The 16,560-nt window shown below is 43.7% G+C and overlaps 1 long non-coding RNA gene across 2 annotated transcripts in view; it reads left to right on the top strand.

The window, feature by feature from the left end:
• Positions 1-16,560, top strand: part of LOC127473362 (uncharacterized) — a 277,370-nt gene that overhangs the window by 129,301 nt on the left and 131,509 nt on the right. For both annotated transcript variants that reach the window (XR_007905379.1, XR_007905380.1), the window contains one exon: positions 1,842-2,002. This is a non-coding gene — a long non-coding RNA (uncharacterized LOC127473362). The remainder of the gene's footprint in view (positions 1-1,841; positions 2,003-16,560) is intronic.

Here is a 16,560-nt window from a genome sequence, read left to right as displayed (position 1 = left end):
TTCATGTGACACAGAATACCTGTCTGTATATACAAACTGAGTCACCTTCTGCCTGCAGTTGCAGTCCTTGTCAGACGTTGTTTCAAGCATTATCCTTGGCAATACTGTCTCGTTCAGCTCAGCCTCTTCTCCCCAGTGACCATGCACTGTGGTTTCCCATCTTTTATCAGAGTGGACAGCTCTGTACTTAAAACCTGCCTTTGTTTTTGCTGCTTTGTGTTTTGTTGGACATTTTCTGGTGGGGAAATTGTTTTCCCCCTGGACCACGCTCCTTCACGCTGCCAGTTTGGTCTGTGCCTCCTCACTGCCTGGTTTTCCCAAGGAGCTGGTCCCTCTTGTGTGTTTCGAAAATTTGCAAAAAATATTCACTGGGAATCAGATACTAAGATATTAAATAGAGTTAGAAGAGAAGATATTAGTGGCATAATCCCTTTTATTATATTCCCTACAGATCTTAAGTATAAATATTTCCAGTGTTGTACAAGTGCTATCTTAAATCATTCAATCACTCTCTATAGGATGCAGCTCACTCAACAGCAAAGCTTTGTCCTGTTTCCAACCTCTCCTCAACAGGCAACACAGGATTGATCCATCGTATTCTCTGTTTTCTCTTGTGCTTCCATTTTCCATCCTTCTTGGCCTTGTACTTTTTACCCAGCAGGGCAACTGGTAAGCAACCAGTATCTCACTGTGATTATTTGACTCCATTAATTTAGTCTTTGCCTGTAATCAGGTGCAAATCCAACCACTTGCAGAGTGTCAAGAGTTTTTTTTTTGTATGGGTGACACACCATGGATGATTGGGGCCAGGCTCCCTTGGACATCTTGTCCGGTTCTGTCAGCAAAGTTACACCAGGGAAAGGTTTGACACATGCTGTAAAAACTAAACCTTGACCCAGCCATGATCAAATGAGAGCAAGGCAGCTGTTTAAAATGCCTGATGGTGAATTCAGATTAAACCATTTCAATATTGACTGAAATACTTAATTTTATCAGCACTGGCTACTATGAACATATTTTCCTCTCAGTTACAAGCGGTGGGATTACCCAGCTCAGAGGTCACTAAGTGGACTCTCCATCCTTAGCTCCTCTCTGAGGACAGGGCTGGGAGAAAGGGTGATCCTTCACATGGGTCATCATCCCTGGGTCCTCACGCCTCTGCCCTTGAACACCAGGGAAAGATGAACCAGATTGCAATTGGCTGGTGATCTGGTTTTCAACCCAGTGGTTCTGGCCGGAGGATGTTGGACTGTGTGGCCAGAAGCCAATGAGCTGCCAGCAAAGTATTTGCACGATAACACATCTAACATCTTTTGGCTGACAAACTGCATTATATGTCTGTCCCTGTGCCCAGGAGAAAGCAGAGCATTGCTTCAATTCACTGTGTTACATATATCTCTATCGATATAGATATCTATCTATCTATATATCTGTATCCAAAAATGTAAACTCCTTGTGGTGGTGATGTTTTCCAAGCTATTGTCCAAGGCAAAGCCAATGCCCCCGGGACCTGTCTTGAGAAGGGGAAGGCACTCCGTCTCAACTACTGCTGCCTGATCAACTTGCTGACACCAGAGTCCCTAAAAAATTGGCTTAGCAGCGGGCAGTATCCGAGCCAAAAACTGGCAGATCAGCAGCTGCTGGAAGCAGACACTCCTTCGCAAGTTCTGGTCCTCTCTGGTGTCACCCAAGCTGCTTTCCTGACTTTGTAGCAACGGCTTTTTGTTAATTAGGTCACGCGTGGCCCTGTGTGCGAAGTGCTACACGATCCAGCAGGAACAGTGTTTTGTGCCGGTGTGTCTTTTCACTCTGTTAAGTCTTGCATTTTCTTTGCTCTCCAGGTTATGCTGACACGGAAGGAGGGACTTGGAGAGGGGAGATTAACCTTTCGCTGGCCACGATTCGTTCCCTCTTATCGCGGAGGATTCGGCAACCCACCCCCCTCCCACCCAGCCTATCTGTCTGAATTGCTGAAAGCATAATGCTCCCATATGAGAGATAAGTAAGTGAGCTCTCTTTCTTTTCCGTAGGGATGAACTATAGTGTATGCAGATTATTAGGGGAAGAAAATAATATCAGAGAAAGGTGGCTTTCTTAAAAGGCATCGGTAGCATTAGTGTCATGTGTGAAGCACCCATTTGTGACAACTGTACAGACCTTTCAATGGAAAATTGTGCTGTGCTACCTTTTAAAGTATGAAATGCTAATTTTGGATTTGCAGTTTTTGAACTGGAGGGCTGCATTTTGCATGGAATTTTGTTTAATTTCCCAGTGAAAAAAGGCATTTGAAACACAACTGCCTACAGCCAACTGTCAACAAAAATCAACTGTAATAACACGCGGCCTGTCACTGATTTATGTGGTGATGTGGTAATTCTCTCAATTTAGCTGGATATTTCTTCTTCATACCAAATAGCTGAAAGTCTTGCTAGACATTTATGAATATCGGGAGGTACTATTAGGATGATAATGGGGCAAGATTAAAGAGGTGTTCACTAGTTCAAAGTGCCAGTTAAAGAGACAGGGAATCGAGAGGTGTAGATATATATGGCCCATTGGTATAAGTGAACTTTATATTCTCAGAGTTGCTTAAGATTTGGGAGACGGCATATTGAGATCCATCTGCCATGAGAGCATCTTTCTAAAGGGAGACTGGGGGAAACAGCTCCACACATTCTTTTTTTTTTTCGCCCCCCCTAAAAAAATATGCTTTTCTTTAGCAGGGGGTGAGTTGAAAATCTTAGGCATCGAAACTGGAGCAAACGATTTATGGGTGATGCTTTGGCAAGCAGGGTGCTGGGAATTTTCCCACCTTTTCTCCAAAGGTTTGAGCCTTAGACATGGTCATTTTGCAGCAGGCTGTGTCTCAGCCAGGACTGAAGAGTAAGACACCACACTCTGCATATTACAGCTAAGAAAAGTAATTGGCCTCTCATAAAGAGCTAGAACTAATGCAGACAAAACGATACTGCAAGACTTGAGCTGCAAATAAAGAGACAAGTTTGTGTTTTACAAAAATGTATAATTTACCAGGCATTTCATTATGCTGTATAAAAAGGCAAAAATGATAATTGAAAATAAATGCGGCTGCCTAGCTACAGTATATGCTGCCAGCGTTACTGGAAATAGAAGTGCTTTCTTGCTGAAGAGAGTTAAAATTTTCATACAACTTCTGTCTGCAGACTTGTGTAATGTATCTTGTTAAATTTGTTTCAGTTTGGGTATTTGTTAGAGAGAAGCAGGCAAAATGTGAGGCTCTGTCTGCGTATTTATATATCAAGGGGGTTGTACAATTCTATTAATTATTAGCAGCATCTTCTGCAGATGCACACATCTGTGGGCTCTGAGAGAGGATTCATGTTGCTGAGTTTGTTTCAGAGTGGGCAAAGCACATTGGTTGCCTTCAAGGTTGCCAGAGATATTCCATTGCAAGCTCCTGTCTTACAGGGAACATGGTTACAAATGTAAATATACCAAAGTAACTTTGTTGGGTCATTTTTCCCCTGAAGCAAAGGGAACCCTGAACTGCCATTTTATTTTGGCAGCATACAAAGATGGGGCTACTTGGGGATGCTGAGAATTACTGGAGGGGGAGAAGACAGGTCTGGGAATTGTCATTGCTTCTGCTCTGACAGCTTCTTTCAAGAGGAAGTTGCCACAAACACGGTGTCCATCTGTGTCCCAGCGCAGCAGTCCTGGTGCTTTGCACACCCAACATGGGAAAATCTCTCCTGAGGGAGTTTTGGGGAAAAAGCTCTCTCCTGAATTAAGATTTTTTCTTCCAAGCTCTTCAGTTTCTCAGCAGAGAGAGCTGCAAATGGCTCCAGGTTCACTTCACAGTGTGTGCTCGTGCCCTGCAGCAGCAAAAGGCTGGGCAGGTTACCCAAGGTATGAGTGAAACTACTGAGTTTCCATTAGCTGTGGGATTAAGCTGAAAAAGAAAAAGTAAGAGGCCTTCCCTTGACCAAAGGAGGCTTGACATCACCAGAGTGGCTTTAGAGGCTGGGGAGGTGGGGTGAGAGAAACAGCAAATGAAATGGGTTGCTGTTGGGATTCCCATTCCCCAGTTCCCCCACCAGGGTGGCAACACAGTGGGCAGAGTGCTGGAAAATGAACTATTCAGAAGAAAGGCCATACTTTTGCATATTTGTTTAGATACACTGTTTAAAATTATCATTTTTCCTTCTTTCTTTCCATTTGGGTTCTTTTTTATCTATAGGCTCGGCTGGGCCGCATTGTTCAGACAGTCGTGGTTGTGTTTGGATGGGTCAGGCCCTGTGAATTCACTTGGCCTTGAAGCAAAAAACTCATCACGAATAATAAAAGAAAGGAAAATAATGCCTGAGACAGAATGACTTCAAAAATGATTAATATCTATTCTTTCCCTCATAATTTGCCTCCAGACTTTTCCCTTTTCAAAATAGCTTGCCATTAGCAGTTGAACTTTCAATAGTCAGTACTTTGATGGAACTGGTTCTCTGAAGCCAAAGGGAACATTATTATTATTATTATTATTATTATTTTATGAAACCAAGGTTCGTTTTGAGAAGTTCAAAGCCCTAGATGAATATGGAAAGGACCAAGTCCTGCCCTCAACCACATCCAGCTTGTTCAAATCGGCCACTTGAAACACAGCAATGTTTGCCGGAGAGATACTGAAATTCTTGAGACTGTAGATGTGTAAACACCACCGTCAATTCCCATCCAATAACCACTGACAGAAGAGCTGGTCCTGTGCAGAGCAGCACCGAGGGGATTTGCAATTATGAAGGAATGGGATATATCAGGGATGCAACTGACTGCCACTAAGTAGCTCAGCAACTCTCAGGGGCCTCCACTCCGGCTCCCAACGCCTCGTCTCAGGCAGGAGATTTTCTTTCTTCAAAGGCTTTTATTAAAAACCAGTTCAGGTAAATGCTGACAATAAGCAAGCAAACCTGTTGAGCCCCGAGTCCACAACTTGCCAGGCAACAGGATGCTTCTCCGTGACATTTAGGAGAGCTAACAGCTGAAGAAAATATTGCATGTTTTACCCTTTCTACTTAAAATAACACCAAAAAAAAGTGCTGCTCTTGCAATTACATTTAAGGCTATTTTCAGCAGGCTGTCCCCACCTCTGTCCCTGGAATCTTCCAGCTACCTCCTGTTACAGGAAATTTTTTCACTAGTGCCCTAGCCAGGACTTTGAAATTACCTAGAGCAGCTTTATCTACCCCAGAAGGAGATCCACACCAGAAATTAGGGTCAACTGAGTCAGGGCTCCTGGCAGGTGTGGAGTGATTACAGCCAATGAGCTAAAGGGAGTTAATTAATGTATCCCAAACACCTGTGGAGCTGTTTCCACCATAGTTTGAGCTTCAGTTTGCTCCTGGTGCAGGCAGCTTTACAGTGTGCTGCTCCACGTTCCCTCGGAGCAGCTCCATCCAGCCACATGGATCTCCTCGTCCTGGGCCACCCTGAGCTTCATGTAAGTCTTTCTATTGTTCTTAAAGTCTTACAGTGTTGCAGTGTGCCAGAGCTTCAGGGGTTTTTGAGGTGATAAACAGAGAAAGTTTGATGATTGTTTGGCCTGAAGTTGCTCCTTTCTGTGGCAGTTGCAAGATGGAGTAGCTGCTTGATGTGAAAAATGATGATTTTGTCTTTCTCTGGTGAGATCCTGATTATTTTTCATTTAATTTTTTTTAAGCCCTCCTCTCTGTATTTACCCCCCATTCCATAATTCTGCTTTGTTGGCATGTTTAACCTTCAGACACCTGTATGCATGTATTGCCTTTCTTGTGAGCCTTGCCCTAGCTGATCATCCGGAGAGAGCATCAAGATTTTATGGGAATTGGTGCTTCTTAAGTCAGACTTCTTTGATTTTCTGTCAAAATAGCAGATGATGATTTTGTTTGTAATGGTCAGGTGTGCCAGTTCTGTGAGCATTATGGTCTTTGCAGTACATGAAGTCAGAATTGTTACAGGCTTTAGTCAGGCAATGCTCCTGTTGAGTCTGCGGATTTTACCCCTGGTTAAAACAGGGATTGCCCCAAGCTTCCACTTCATCCTTTCCCTGGTCTCCGAGGAGGGTTGGGAGAACAAAAGGTGCATCTTTATTTTTCACTGCCAGAGTTTCAGAGAACCTCGTCAGTGTTAACAAGGCACAGCTGGCCCTCGTTTAAACCCTCAGGGGTAAAGGGTGGCAGTGAAGTCCCGAGAAGCTACCAGAACCTTCCGGGCCCTTCCAATCAGGCTCTGGATTAATTAATCATCTCCACCTGTGCTAGAGGTGGAAGAAAGCCTTTCAGTGTCTGCCAGGTGATAAAGCTCCTTTTGCTGCCCACTGAAAGCATGGCAACCTCAGCTTAAATGGCTGAACCTGTGTCAGGTGCTCCATTTTGGAGACTTTAAGGCTCAGGGGAGGAAGGCTTACGTGGCAAACCCCCCTGATTTCAGGGGTGGAGCAGGCTGGATTTTAAGACATAAAAATGCACTTGTGTATTACCTGCAGAGATAATTGAATGTATAGGCCCGTTCCCAGTAGGTACACCTGTGCTGCCTCCCTGGCATGCATAAGTATTCCCTGCATGCCTGTGTGTTCTCTGCAAGCTACACTACACATTAATAAGACAATCCATATATTGCATTAGGACATACCGTATGCAGACAATGCTCCAGGTACTGATTTTTTTTTTTTTTTTTGTGTAAATCCTGAAATATGGCTGATATGGTCCACTGCAAAATGAACCTATATTGGAAATGGCAAAATTGTAATGTAAAATATACTGGGGTCAGTGGGGTGTGATGTTTTTTGCATACATTTTTTCTCCCTTGACCCATGCCATTCTCCTGCATATCGGGGGGAAAAAAAGCTTCATCTCGCACAGAAATGTGATGTCCTTTACTGCCAGAGGCTGTTGCTGTTTTAAATGAGGAAAAAGCACAATGCATGAAGAAGGAAAATTAAAGCATATTCATTTTGGAAATTAGATACGGTGTCAGGAGACTCTCTGGAAATAGCAGGGTTTGAATGGAGCACCAGACTACAAGACAGTTCACTGAACTTTTGACCACTATTTATACTATGGGAGCTTTTGAAATGGGAAGACAGCGAAGTATTTTATAGCTGTTTAATAGTGGATTGTGGTTTTTACTAGACATTTATCTTCCCTCTGAGTGTATATAAGATAAGTAAACATTATGTGGTGTAATTGCGTTACGTTGGGAGCGCTTTAATTTAGGGTTGGTTTATGTTCCCTGTTTGTGGTACGTCTCATCCCCAGCAGCAGAGCCGCCCGCTGCTGTGAGGGGGTGCAGTTACCACCTGAATGCCTGACTCCATCCCAGGATCTAACGTGCAACTGAGGCCGCTCCTGGGATCTAAGGGTTGCTTTTGCTGTTTGCGTTGGGCAAAAATTTAAGTCTAAGGCATCAGTGGCTGTGGCCCTGAACTGTTTGGGAAGCTCAAGTAACTTCTAGCTCCAGGCCTGACTTAATTTCTCTTGTGTTTCTGGGTAGTGAAACTCATTTTAACCTCCTGTATGGCTTCAGTCCCTCTTTAGCATTCCAAGTATGCCGAGCAATGTACTCTTCCAGGGTTGGCAGCGGTCTCATTACAATTGTAACGATGCATCACTGGGCAGACATGCATGAATGAAACACTGTTTGCAAAACCAAAAATGTGTTTGGGGTATTTTTAGGTCCTATTAACTTGGCCTGTTGTTCAGGGAAATAACATGGAAAGATCAGAATTTTGGTGTAATCTGAGAAAGTGTAGTCTCGGTGTAGTCGAGACTCTTTTTCCCTTCTCCCTTTTCTTTCTGTCTACATAAATTTAGCTTCAGGTGGCATGGGGAGTGTTGCACCATGGCTCTGGATCTTACAGGGACCAGTCATCAGAGAGGGAAGTACTCTGGGGAAGGAGCTGCCACCATCAAACCAGCTATCTGCTGTAGCTGAGGACTCAAATGGAGTCATGCTGTACTGTGATAGATGCACATGGTGCTATTTTCCTTTTCTTATTCCTCTTGGAGACAATTATAAAATGGATCTGTTATTGCTTAATACTGAGAAGCAAGCCATAAAGCCTTTTTTCTTTTTTTAATGTGATATTAGGGAAAGTCTAAGCTGATGGGCACCTGTTGTGTAGTCCCTTTGTCTTTTGTCAGTTAGCCTTTCATATAGTTCAGCCTATGTGGGAAAGAAAAAAAGAGATTTTCCTTCTGCCATGGAAGATGCTTTTCTTCCTTGGACCAGAAGCTCCTCTCCTATCACTAGCCAGTAACAACCCTTCTGTTCATCCTTATGTCAAAGCCACACTACTGAGCTAATAGAGATCGCTGACAATTAGAGATGAGCTGAAATGATTTGGCAAACTCCGGGTGCTTGTGAACCTGAGGGTGTTCTCGGATCCCTTGGAGCCTGCCGGGTGCATTGCCAGCCGTGCGCTTCCCACGTCCCCCGTCCTAATGGGGAGAGCAGTTGGGACGTGGAGTCCAGCTGGGCCCGGAGGTTGGAGGAGAAGGAGAGGGGGAGTCTATCAAGATACATCTCCTCCCCGCTGAGAGATGCATCTCTTCCCTGCTTCCCTTCTTGGCTGCTCTCTGTTGCTTCTTCTTGCCAAGATGTCCCAGGCACTGTCAGGTTTCTTCTCCCTGTGGGAGATGGATGTGACAAGATCCCAGGAGGGCTCTCTGTCTTTTGCCTGTGAATAGCTAGATGGTCCATGACTGGAGAGACAGTGTCACTGGAACAGACAAGAGACAGTGCATAGGATAATGTTTTAAAAGGAATACGAATTCCCTATCAGTGTACACCTCCTCAGCTGTTTGGTTTGTTGCCTCCTTTTTGTAATGGTTACTCATTTTACTTTATTTTTCTCTAGACTTCTGAAGTATTTCTTTCTGGTTGCTTTCCAGTCACCCAAGACAATATCATTAAATATCACGAGATCCTATTTGTGCTAAAACTTTATAGGACAAGTAGTAATTCCAGATGTTTTCCTTACTGTTTATTCAGTGTGAAACTGCTTGAATGTAACAACTCGAAGCAATACCTCAAGTAACCATTGGTAAAAAAGCAAACCTACATTAGCATACCCCCAAAAACGTCTCAAAAGAAAGAGTATGTCATGGGATGGTCTTCCATGGGAAAAGTGTTTGGCTGATGGCTGCTGTGACCAGCAGCTTGGCATCAGTAGCATGATTTCCACCTTGAAAGACTGAGTTTACCTTTTATACTCGTTCAGTCCCAAGTAGCTATTTGTGGTAGTGTGGAGAGAAGCTGCTTCCCCAGCCTCATTAGGGAGCTGTGCTGCAGGAAAATTGCTCAGGGAATTTTTGTACATCATTTGAATCCTGTGAAACTGAAATGAAGAGGTGTATTTTCATTATTTTATTTTACTTTTTTCAAGGCTCCAGGGTCTCTTTCACCAGAGTGTGGAAATTTGTACCTCAGCGTTCCCGTCTGCCAGTGTGTCTGATATTTGTGGAGGACTTTGGGAGTGTCTTAGCCTGAAGTCCAGTAAATCTTTTAACCTGCACCATGTGCAAACTCCTGTCTATTGAACAGTAGTGGTAAAGTGCAACAGGTGGCCAAACCCTAGAAACTAGCAAATTTCAATTTGCATTTTGGAGGCGTATGAAATACATCTGCCTGGGCTCTAGAAACGCAGAGAGGGACCATGCCGACAGTTAGATCTTTATCCTTCATGACTGCACATGCTTTTCTGTAGGAAAACATACAAACCCACACCAGAGCGAAGGCACAAAGGCGATGAAACAAAAAACCCAAATGACTTGGCCCCGTCGTTTGCATTGTAGGCCGTGCGGACACATTAGACACAAATTCTTTTTGTGCGTGAAGAGATAACAGATCCACATTAATTTCAGAGCTGATTGCTGTTCTTTATTAATAGAAATGTAATGTAGTGCCAACGCCAAGTCCTGCCAGCCTTTCCTTTTCATCTTCTCTTTCAAACATAGACAGCGTCGGAGGTCTGGTCGGAGCATCCCTGCTCCCTGTTTGTTTCAGAGCTGCTTGTTAAGCTGAGGGACAGTAGTGGCACCTTATCGTGGCTGAGGTGACGGTGTCTTGTCAGCAAACACTGTAAATATCACTTGGAAATTTTTTTTTGAGGCTGAAAATAGTTTCCGTGGAATAATGCTAGTTTAATATAGTTTCATAAATTGAAAATAATTGAATGACAGTAAATCTGTGAATAATTTGCAAATTGAAGCAGTGATAAAATTTGTCAAATAATGTGTTTTCTATTAATAGTTTACTCTGCTCTGTATAGCTACCGAGCTGTCTTGGTTCTCCATTTCTTTTTTGAGGAAAAGCTGGATTCTTTTTATTATTTTTGTTATTTTCTTAACACTAAGCCTTTTTTTTCTTTCTTTCCCCTTATTCCAAGGACCATTGTTTACTTTTGAAGCAGATGAAAGATGAATTCAGGTTACGTTCTGACATTACAATGAAATTGTCAATAGAAATCAATGACTTGTCACATGATGAGTTAGGGGCTATAAGACAGCCTAACAGTGTCCCTACATCTTCAGCCTCCTTCATTGTGCTGCCCTCCTCGGGAGCCAAGTGAGTGTACTGTTATAGAAGGGTGTTGTCGTTGTTAAGGGGATAGTTATGGAGTTTAATAAACCTGGGAGCCCCAGAAAGAGATGGTCCTATGCAGAAATTATTATTAAATTTAAAAAACCCCAACAAACCCAAAGAACACAATTCATAACAAGACACAGGAACAATTTATTCTCTCTCCATGGATTAGAGGGGTGGTACTTGGAGCAGCTTGTTAAACAGAAGTGCTTGGCCCCTGGCCTTGCACTGCTGTTTAATGATCCACTCTTCATGTGCCACCTCTCTAATCCATGGAGAGATAGGTACAAATTGTATCTATAATGTTATATTACTTAACAGTATAATGTATTATAAATCGTAGAATTGCATCCCTGCCTTGTAATTGGTGAGATGTGTTGCATGAGAAATCCCCTAATTCAATATAAAGTGGTTGCTCTTATGCATAACTACCTCTCTGGATCAAACCAATTCAGCCCAGAAGTGGTGAGGGGAAAGTTAAAGCTTTCATAATTAAAAAAAAAAAAAAAAGGGAAAAATATGACTTTGCATGGCTTTATGGGCCCCTCATTGACTTTATAGGCTCCTGCCCTCCAACGATGGTTTAACAGTCCCCTGCTCTCCAGGAGCTTCTCTCTGCAGCGGGAACTGGTGTGCAGTGTGTCCTGCCTCTTCCTGGAGGGTGCCTCCCTGCATGCCAGTCCACTTGCACCAGGAATTATCCTGACTTCTGGTGGTGGATCTTCCCCTCTGCCAGAGGGAAGGAAAAATGGGAGACTTGAGCAGCTGTGCCCCCAGCCCCGTTTGCGGTGCTCATCTCGGTGGTGTTGGAGCACTCCTGCGGGTGAGATCCAGACTAAGACCCCTGTTTTATTAAACCCAATGTCTTGTCCTTCTGTAGTGACCAGGAACAACCACAGCTTCAAGGAAGTATCAAAAATATCCTTATTATGTAACACTTTATCAGCAAAAGAAGTGTTTTTCCTGACCCTGATAGTAATCCACTAAAGTAGGTTGAGTGATGGGCTGTCTGATTTATTCCATGAAGTTGCAACTACAGATGTGTCTCCCCCCACCCAGTAAATAACTAACCTTTCTTTAATAAATAATAAATAAACCCTGGAGCTAGTCTGGACAAACTATGCTTAATTAAAACCTGTGGCACTAAAAGAAGTTACCTCTCTTTTTAATTAGAAAATGCACTTGTGGCAGAAAAAAGGAAAATTTAGGAATAAGAGTTTGTTAAAGTGTGTGACAGGAGTGGACCTTAATGAAGGCAAAGAAAGAAACCCTTATTTTGGTTTTAACAAAGCTTGGCTTTGAGATTAAGGGCTCTGGGTGATGGGTCCCTGCACCCCAGCCACAGGTGCTATCAGGGCTCCTGGCATTGACCTCAGTGGACAAGATCCTGTTGGTCTCATATGGATTCCAAAAGTGCTGGAGACCAGCAGTCAGACAGGTATCCAATCTCTTCAAGCCTCTTGGAGGCAAGAAGTCTGGAAACCCAAGACAAATAGTAATTATTATTATTATTTTTTTTCTCTAATTAGCTCATTTTGGGCTAATCCATAAATATTTAGGAAACCTCATCACAGTCTTTCTGCAGTATTTCACCCATAAGAAAAAATCTGTTCGGCTTAAAACAAAGAAGGAAATAAACTCTTTATACCTTCTAATGACTTAAGATGGTGCAAATTTGCATTGGGACTGGGGGGAATGGTCGGTCTCATTTTAGGAGGAAGTGATGTGGGGTATGCTGCTGAAGCAAGGCACCTGTTCTGCCCTGGATTACTGACTCAGAAAAGTTACTTCACGTCTTTTGCTACTTCATTTTAAATGGGAAAGCAAATATTCCCCCTCTCTGTGAAGGGAGGTGGAAGGTTGTTTCTCCCCAGTTTTACATGAAGCACACTTCAGGTCCTACCGTTTATTAGGTCTTTTGGGAAAATGGGAAAGAGCTGAACTGTTTGTGTTGAAAGTTTGTTTTGCTTGGCAGATAGTAAGTAGCGAGAACCCGACAGATGATACTTTTATTTGCAAACAAGGCAAGTGTTTCCTTCTGAATCTGAAACTTGCAGAAAGGCAGGGAATGCACAAAATTGATGTTCGTCCCTGCAAGAGGCCTAAAATCTCAATACACTCATTGCTTGTGCTTTGATTTTTTGCTTTTGAATTTATTTTGCTGAGGTGAAAAGATGCCACCAAAACCCCTAGAGAAATTTTCCAGCCTTTTTTTTTTTTTTAACCAGGTAAAACCATCAGAATAATGACGATACTTTTCAGAGCAATTAGACGAGACTGTTTTTCACCCAGGTTGTTATATTTGTTTGTGGTACCCTGGTTTCCTTCCCGCTCAAGTTGTTTTGCTTTTGCTGAGTGCCAGTCGTCCACAAAAGGAATGTTTTTATACATTTCCTTCTCGTCTCCTCTTCTTGGTTAGTTTTACCTGCTCTTACCAGTGAAAGCCTGGGGGTGGGGAAGAAGGAAAAAAAATAATTATAGTTTCTCTCTGAAAGCCCCAAATAATTGTGATAAGTGGGACAAAGTATTTTTCTCTCCCATGCCCAACTGCAGTCCCTCCGTGCCCTCTTGAACTCCTTGGGGCACTGGATTTTCCTCCCCAAGGTGGGCAGGGGCTGGGATTCTGCGAGTGACCCCCAGCAGAAAGGGGCCTGCCTGGCAGAGTTGGGTCATGCCATGGGGAGCAAAGAGCGGGATGAACAGAAAAAAAAAAAAGGGGGAAAAAAAATGCTCCTTTCTCAGTGAGCTTTAATCAGTACTCACATCATACATTTGTAAAAACGACTACCTAACGGGGGGAAAAAATCTATTTCTCCGGCAGCACACGCTTACTCTTAAATCAATCCAACACAGTAGGGCACTTATTTTTTCCTTCTGACTTTTCTATTTATTTGCTTTCTGTGACAACAAACTTGCTTTTTTCCTCGACTGAGTGCTTTGCCTCCCTCCTTTCTGTGGGATTATTGTGACTGGGGTATAAACACCGACTCATTTTGTGGAGTGTTTTTATATGCGTGCCTGCGTGAAAATTGGATGTAATGATTTGGGGGATTAAAGGTACGGTCAGAAACTTTTTAATATGGTATGAAATACTTGCACGGAGCGCAGCTTTTTCTGACCCTCCAGGACCTCCATACTGAACATACAATAGCAATAAATCCTGGAGCAGATTCAGCAATTTCCCCATAGTAATGTGTCCATTGGAGTTTCAAATAACCCAGAGAGGCTTGAAACATTTGGATATTCCAGTCCGTATCCCATCTGTATGTAGAAAGTTGATGGCAGGGCAGCATCCTGAACTTTGACTCCTTGTAAAAGTTTAAATTGCTGCCCTGCTGGGCTGAGTGAATACTAATTACTTTGTCTCTTACAATACGTCCAGACTACTTATTTAAAAAAAAAAATAAATCCCTGAAGACACAGCTTTTGCATGCCAAATATATTGCACTCAACAAAACACGCACAAAATAGTGTCCCTGTTTGCATACAGCCAATGCCACTGCAAATTTAGGGTTTAGCAGCCTTGAAGAATAATTTCAGTTTTTCATGTGAAAACTGGTTGATGAGGCCAAGCAGTGCTGGCTTGGGCACTGCCCACAGTGGCAGCTGCGACACACAAAAGCTGTGTGGGTTTCTCCAAGGACCTCAGAGCATGTCCCCCAAACAAAGATTGTCTCGAGACTGAATCTTGTGTATGTCTGAAACGAGCAGAGTTCCTTGCAAGCAATTAGGAGGCTTTTCTGGGCTCGTAGCAGGGCAGGCATTAGAGGTACTGTCAAAATAAGGCCAAAGCTGTAACCCATGGAAGTGGAGTTTGGAAGGGTGTGTGTCTTCCTGGAGATGCTCAAAATCTTTGCTGCTGGACTGCCAGAGTCTAATAATTATTAACAATTCTGTAATAACAATATTAATTACCAGGGAAGCCGAAGTTCACCAATGGCTGTTTGGCTCCTTTCAGCAATCATTAAGCACAATTAGAAGATCAGAACTGATGAGCTCCTGGCAGTGATGCTCTACATAGGGGACACTCCTTGCACCACTGCTGCAGAGCAAGGAGCTGTGGGCAAGCGTGGCTGTTTATGAAGTTAAGGCTGAAAATGTGGCATCAGTTTGTCCTGAAGGGAATAAAGGAAAAAAAAAAAAATTCCTGAAAAATAATGGAGCTTATGAGTAGGGATGGACAAATCACCCTGGGAAGTGAGAATCTAAATGGTAGCCCCAGAATCTAAGTGGTAGCCCCTGCCCCCCTGCTCTGCCCATGCCAGAGTGCAAGCTCACTGCCCATGCCAGTGTGCAAGCTCACTCAAGTGCACCTAAAAGCTGCTTGTTGGCTACTTGGACTTTGCACTGGACCAAAAACCAACACCCTAAAATTTTCCTGAGCTTTGGTGGAGCACACAGGGATTGTGGTCCCGCTTATTGTCTCATGGACCTTGAATTAACTAGAAAGTGGTGTCATGTTGTGGTGTTTTTTCCTCATGTGCAAAAAGCAAACTTGTTTATTGTCAGCCAGGATAAGCTTGTCCTGCAGCTGGGATTTATCTGTCACCCCGGGGAGTGCTGGGGATGCTAAGATTTGGGGAGGAACTGTGGGTTTCAGCCCACGATAAATACTTTTAATAGAAGATGATCTCCCAGACACTGGGCTGGGAGAGCTGCGTGGCTCAGAACTAATTTCAAATGTTGTATCCGAGTCCTACTCCCTTGCAAAGACAGCCCTGGAAATATGCTCTAACATGTACCAACTGCAGGGAGTTAAAGACAAAGGTAGGGAAAAGAATATTGGGATGTCCCAGGCTGGAAGGTGTTTGTACTCTGGGTGATGCTGTGGTCCCCTCAAAGACCCTTGGAAATGCCCTTGCCCTGGTTTCAAAGCAGTCAAGTCTTTATGTTGCCCTGTGGCCCTCCCAGGATTGTGTGAGGGGATGGGCAGGTGCACTGCTGGCCCTGCACACAGGGCCAAGGGAGTATTTTGGAAATAGGTTAAATGAAAGACATTCCTAACATGCTAACCACCAAATGTCTCTATGAAAAGAAATGTCTTTTATGGATGGAAACAGCCTGCAAATAATTAATTGGAGTGAGGGGGGACAGAATTAAAGAATTTCATAATATTTCAGACTCAGAAAAAGTGTCACCAAATCAACAAACAGAGTATTCATTAGGAAAAATTTGCTTAATTTCAGACCAGGGATGTGGAAGTGCCGTGAGAGTTGTTCTGAGGGAATTTTCAGCCCAATCAGAAATGAGAGAGGACCACAATTATTATGGGAGTCTGTTCTTCTGAGAACGCCAACCCAGTTTTGCAGACCCAAGAGGTCTGAACAATCTCAAATCAGGTCTGGCTGTACAACTGTTCCTCTCGCCGCTGTCTGTGCCGAGCGAGACGTGAGGTTTCTCGTTACTGTTTTCAAAATCTGCGTGGTGTTTAACCTTTGAGACTCTCCTTAACAGAGAGGGGGGAAGAAGGTTTATTAGGGCTACCTGTGTTGAGGAAAGGCGTTAAAATCCTACCTGCAAGTCAAGCTCGACTCCAGAAAGTTGACTGGGTTTGCTGAAATAGGTCTGACACGGGGCAGGGCTGTGGGATTTTGGGGGTGTTGTGTACTGAGAGGACTCGCTGCTGCTCGGGCCAGGATTCAGCTGGTTACAGATGTGCAAAGTGCACATCTGGGCATTGTGTGAAGAGCCACAATGAAAATAATTGGTCCACAGGCCGCAGCTCCTCCCTGGAGGAGCTTGCGAGAGGTCACCCTGTAGCTTTTCCCACTGATGAGCAGTCCCAAATACCAAGCTGGCAAATGCTTTTTTGGATGCCTCCTCCTCAAGAAGCAGCAGCACAAGGATGCACAGACACCGAGCAGGTCCTGATTGCTTGTCAACCAGGGCTGATTCAGTAAGGGACCCGCAGCGCAGGCAGCGGCGTGGTGGCACTGGAATTAACAACTCGGTGTTTTAGATTACTCCCTG

This window comes from Manacus candei, unplaced genomic scaffold (assembly GCF_025592945.1).
Source record: "Manacus candei isolate 608988 ecotype Guabito, Panama unplaced genomic scaffold, ASM2559294v1 h1tg000035l, whole genome shotgun sequence".
NCBI classification, from domain to species: Eukaryota; Metazoa; Chordata; class Aves; order Passeriformes; family Pipridae; genus Manacus; species Manacus candei.
Note: the sequence above shows the minus strand (reverse complement) of the source record. Positions and strands in the feature narration are given on the sequence as shown.